The sequence below is a fragment of the Bactrocera neohumeralis genome, chromosome 4 (genome assembly GCF_024586455.1).
Source record: "Bactrocera neohumeralis isolate Rockhampton chromosome 4, APGP_CSIRO_Bneo_wtdbg2-racon-allhic-juicebox.fasta_v2, whole genome shotgun sequence".
In the NCBI taxonomy this organism is placed as follows: Eukaryota; Metazoa; Arthropoda; class Insecta; order Diptera; family Tephritidae; genus Bactrocera; species Bactrocera neohumeralis.
Genome location: NC_065921.1, coordinates 85,289,957 through 85,295,388, shown reverse-complemented (window position 1 = coordinate 85,295,388; position 5,432 = coordinate 85,289,957). Strand labels below are relative to the sequence as shown.

Sequence of the window (5,432 nt, the reverse complement as noted above, 5' to 3'; positions counted from 1 at the left end):
GGCTACATGTCTACGCTAACTTTATTTACATAGTACTTTGCAGCTGTTATTTGTTTAGTAAAAATTACAAAAGCAAACATATATACGAACAAATAAGCATATTTTTATTTTCGCATGCCATAAAAAGAAGTTCCAGCGACGAAAAAAACTTTATTCTAAATTAAATGCATTTCTGCCTCTAAACCCAGTCGAATGTGTGCAGTGGAAATGACAGACACAACAGACAACAGAAATGCTGCATGGCGTATACGCAACAGTTAAGGCTGGGCACAGAGTGGAATAGTGAGCAAGCACGCTTTTTATACTTGTAAGCAGATAGATGGACACAAATGCATTACAACCTGTGGATCTATACTAAATGATCAAGAATTTATTTTCTATTTCGTTTTGTCTGCGCTTTAATAACTAAATTTTTCTTCGTTCCACTATGTGCTTAACCTAAGGCGCACTGCTCTGTTGAAGTTTGCTTTCGTGCTCTTACTCTAATAGTTTTGTGCATATAAATATTTCTAAATTTTTGCACATACTTTTTGCTCAAACTTTTTTTTTTAACTTTCAACTAAACCAATTTGTAAAGTTAATTTAGGGAAAAGGAGAGAATTTATCGTATATTCATGTATTTACAGTTTATTAAAGTTTAAAATTTTGATTCACCTGTAATATTTGCCAACCAGCTAATACTTCTATAGTTTACCATAGAACTATTCAAAGGATTCAACAACTCCAGTGAAAAATAGATATATACATTCATGTAATTTATGAAAATCCACCAAATTATTTAACTTGCCAAAACGAATTCTCTTGAAGACACTTTGTCCTACTTCAATTAAGGAGTTACATGGGTTTATGGGTTTCAAAAAATCGAGTTTTCTTATTCCCTTATTAAATTCTGCAACATCTCTAGAATATTTTTCTAAATTTTGAATTTGATTCAAATAATAGTTTCGGAAATACAGCCTTGAGAACTTGTGCGCTCGAGGCCAGGTAGGCTAAACCCGTCTTTAAGCCCGTTTTTCTCGGAACTGTGTTTCTGAAGTCGGTTGGCAAGATTTCTCGAGAACTACTCAAACGATCTTCATGAAATTTTACACAGGTTTTTCAGAAACAATTCTTAAAAACTTGAACAAAGGATTTTTTTTCCATGACAACAATTTGAAAAAAAAATCGCAAAATTTTTACCAAAATATTTTTCTAAAAATGTCTGGAAAAATCAAATGCTCAGTTTTTTCCTTCGTCCAGGTTCTAAGCTAAGGTTTTAACTAAAATACGTATTTTTCACTTTAGATGATCATGAAAATGGGATCGCAATCGCCGAGTTTGAAAATTTTTTTTTCAAAAATTTCAGAATTTCTTTGTTAGTAGTGTATGTGTAACAATAAAAATTCTAATAAAATATTTCGTTTTTAATATAACAAAAAATTGTTGAAAAAGACTGTTTTTACCCGAGGAAACGCATATTACCCCTTAATTTTACGATTTGTAATGTGAGACTGATCGCCATTACTACTAAGATGTCTACAGCGCCATCTCGCGTTTGTTAGTCAAAGAGCTTCGCTGACCGATCGCACAAATCAATTTTACACCGTACACCACATCCCACCACTACGTGTTTCTCCAAAAATAACTTCGTGTTGTGTTGTTATTCACCATGCAGTCACTTTCTGATGAACTCGATCATAAATAACACATTATGGTGACTGTCGTGTGTTCTTAGCAAAGATCTCGAACAAAAATTGTTTCGCAAAAGGGCTTAAAATATTTATTTACGTATTTTGAAATATTTATAGGAAAATTAAAAGGTTTTTGTAATGTTAATGTAATAAAAATTAAAATAAAGTTCGTGCAGAACCACTTAGACTCCCCGACGGGGAATTGAACCCCGGTCTCCCGCGTGACAGGCGGGGATACTGACCACTATACTATCGAGGACTGCGTCCCTTCGTTGTCAGAAAAGTTATAAGAAAATAAAACTCAATTAGACACTTACAATTGATATTAGAAAATGTATTCTCGTTTTTCTTCTTAAATACGAAACCGTTCCATCAATTATTTTTATTATTCTATACATCTTATTATCATGCCAACTTAAACCGCACTGCACTTAGAAAACCGAGTAGACACACTTAATGAAATAGTCACATGATCTTTAACAGTTGTCATATCATGCTTCGTGAACGCACTGAAATTGTGCCATTAATTACGAAAGTCAATTAAAAATTAATGAGACAGCTGACAGGCAGAAAAATACCTGAAAAATGCGTCCACATTGTAACGGTATAGATATATACACACACGCTCACAAGCCGTTCAACGCAAGCATATCAAGTAAATGAGCCGAAAAATCGTACGGCTGTCGAATAGTCCTGCCAACAACTGTTATGCAATACAAAAACAACAGCAACAACTATTCAATAACGCAGTGAGCAGACAATTGACAAATATTTTCATTTCATTTTTCGAATTTTATGACAAAAAGACACATTATTAATAAAGCGATGCCGAGCAGGCGGGTAAAGCGCATGCGTTTGAGCGTACATAACTGTGTAAGTGTACATACATACATACATGTGTATGTGAGCGTGTGTAAGCGCTAGTTATGCGAATGTATGCAAAGTTCGGTTTGCCATGGCAGCCAAAAAGTCATTGTAAAATTAATGACAAACCCTTGAAAATGTCAACGATTGATATATGGCGCACAGATAAACGATTGCAATGATGGGGTGTAGAAAGGACGAAGGAATAACTGCAGCAAAAAATACAAATTTAAATTACGCTGCTTAATCAGCGGGCAAATGGCATAGGTAAGCGTGTAGAAAGGATACAGTCAAGCAGTTTTCAATGGACGAGCAAGTGCATACACACATACAAATGTACATATATGTATATGTACATATATATGCATATTTGTTTGTATGGTTGTCGTCGTAAGTTGAGTGTGTGCGTTCACTTGCGTGCAGTCACGTGAGCAGTTAAAAGCTGATTTGACAACAGTCAACAAGGCTGGCCGCTAGCGAAACGAAAATCAGGCTGTAGTAATGCACACTACACCCCCTCCGAAGGCAACCTCGCGCTCTCACCACCCCTGCTACATGCCACACGCGCAAGTCAAATGAACTGAAGCGCTGCAAACACGCCTAAAAGTTTACTACACACACTTTTGTCTACTCTCCACCGCTTGTACTTGCATTTGTGTGGTTGTTGTTGCAGTTGTAGCTGCATTTCGTTGCGCAGTTGTCAGCTGCAATAAAATAAACAACTGCAAGCAGCAGCAAACAACTAACTTTTCATTGTTGCTGACAGTGCAATAAATATTGGCCGGCCAACTAGCTGCCGCCACGGTGCACCAGCACTTATTATTGTTGTTGTTGCTGCTGTGCTAACTGCAACACCACCTTGCATGCAAGCAGCCATCCGTCCATTCGGAGGCAGCCATTCATTTGCTCGTCGCCAAAGTTTTGTCCACTCACATAAAGAAAATATATGAACTCAGTGAAAAGTCAGTAAAGTTCCTCAGCAGTCAGCACCCACTTCCCCAGAGCTAAACTGCTTTGCGTGTGAGTGTGTGTGTGTGTTTGTTTACTTTTGATTGTAAACATAATTTAGTTGGCTTTGTCACGCAAAAGAAATTCCAAATAACTCACCGAATAAAGTAGCAGCTGAGTGGCTTTTGTTGCAAGATAAATATATTTGGTCTAACCATTTGTGGTGTGGATGTGTGTGTATTTGTGTACTTAAATTTCTTAGAAACAATGCAGTTTATTTGTATTTACTCCGTACACTGTAGGTGGGTGCGGTATGACCAGGTATGTGGGGGTGTGTGTGCCTGTTGGTAGCCCCAGTGGAAGCGTTCATTGGCTACTGAGTAAGTCGGTTTTCGTATGAATAATACAATGTATTTAGTTATCGAAGATTATAACTTGTGTAAACTCATATAAGTAAACAATCGGAATTGTGCTGTCATGTCAGAAATAATTTATTTAATAATTATTAACAAAGTTTACGCTGCAGCAGGTTATCCAGCACAAGACAAATATTAATTAATAGTTTCGAACAATTTTTTTTAAGAGTTACAGTTAGAAACTTTACAAGCAGACGCAGATTTCCGGTTCAGAGCATAAAACGAAGAGTTAAGAAACTAAAGAACCGGATTGAGGAACCGAAGACCGCTTTGTACAGAATCTTGACTATTTTAAATAATTCCTCCAACTTTGATCCAAAAAAAAAGTAAAACTAGCAAATGAAACATTTTGTACTCTGCATGATAAAGTGATAAAGATCATTAACGTCATTTACATATTTTTCAAATACCAGTTTTATTCCGGTATCATCATTGGCAAATGATACTCGTATTTGAACATCAGATGGAACTCAAAATAGCGTTATATTGGAAGAAGGCGTGGTTGTGAACCGATTTCACTCCTATTTCGTACACGTCATCAAGGTGTTAAGAAAACATAATATACCGAATTTCATTGAAATCGGTCGAGGAGTTCTGAGATATGGTTTTAGGTCCATAGTGGGCGACGCCAGTCGTTTTTCAATTTTTAAAAAAATGTGCAGCTTCTTTCTGCCATTTTTTCCGTAAAATTTAGTGTTTCTGACGTTTTTTGTTAGTCGGTTAACGCACTTTTAGTGATTTTCAACATAACCTTTGTTTGGGAGGTGGGCGTGGTTATTATCCGATTTCTTCCATTTTTGAACTGTTTATGGAAATGCCTGAAGGAAACGGCTCTGTAGAGTTTGGTTGACATAGCTATAGTAGTTTCTGAGATATATACAAAAAACTTAGTAGGGGGCGGGGCCACGCCCACTTTTCCAAAAAAATTACGTCCAAATATGCCCCTCCTTAATGCGATCCTTTGTGCCAAATTTCACTTTAATATCTTTATTTATGGCTTAGTTATGACACTTTATAGGTTTTCGGTTTTCGCCATTTTGTGGGCGTGGAAGTGAGCCGATTTTGCCCATCTTCGAACTTAACCTTCTCTGGAGCCAACAAATACGTGTAAAGTTTCAGCATGATATCTCAGTTTTTACTCAAGTTAAAGCTTGCACGGACGGACGGACAGACAGACAGACATCCGGATTTCAACTCTCCTCGTCACCCTGATCACTTTGGTATATATAACCCCATATCTGACTCTTTTAGTTTTAGGACTTACAAACAACCGTTATGTGAACAAAACTATAATACTCTCCTTAGCAACTTGTTGCGTATAAAAAACCCAAACGCAAATGAAACTGTGGACCTTAGCATAAGAGACCCTTTCACCAATACAATCGTTCACCTGCAAATGAAATTGACTTTGGAACTGCTGATTATGATAGGTAGGTAAGGTTTTCAATAAAGTTGTTAGGTTATTCTTCTTCTTTATTGGCGTAGACACCGCTTACGCGGTTATAGTTGAGTTAACAACAGCGCGCCAGTCGTT

At 36.8% G+C, this 5,432-nt stretch overlaps 1 non-coding gene across 1 annotated transcript; it reads right to left on the bottom strand.

Moving 5' to 3' along the window:
* Nucleotides 1-1,857: 1,857 nt before the first annotated feature.
* On the bottom strand, nucleotides 1,858-1,929 carry Trnad-guc (transfer RNA aspartic acid (anticodon GUC)). Its single transcript has one exon. It is a non-coding gene; the product is annotated as a tRNA-Asp (tRNA).
* Between the last annotated feature and the right edge of the window lie 3,503 nt (nucleotides 1,930-5,432).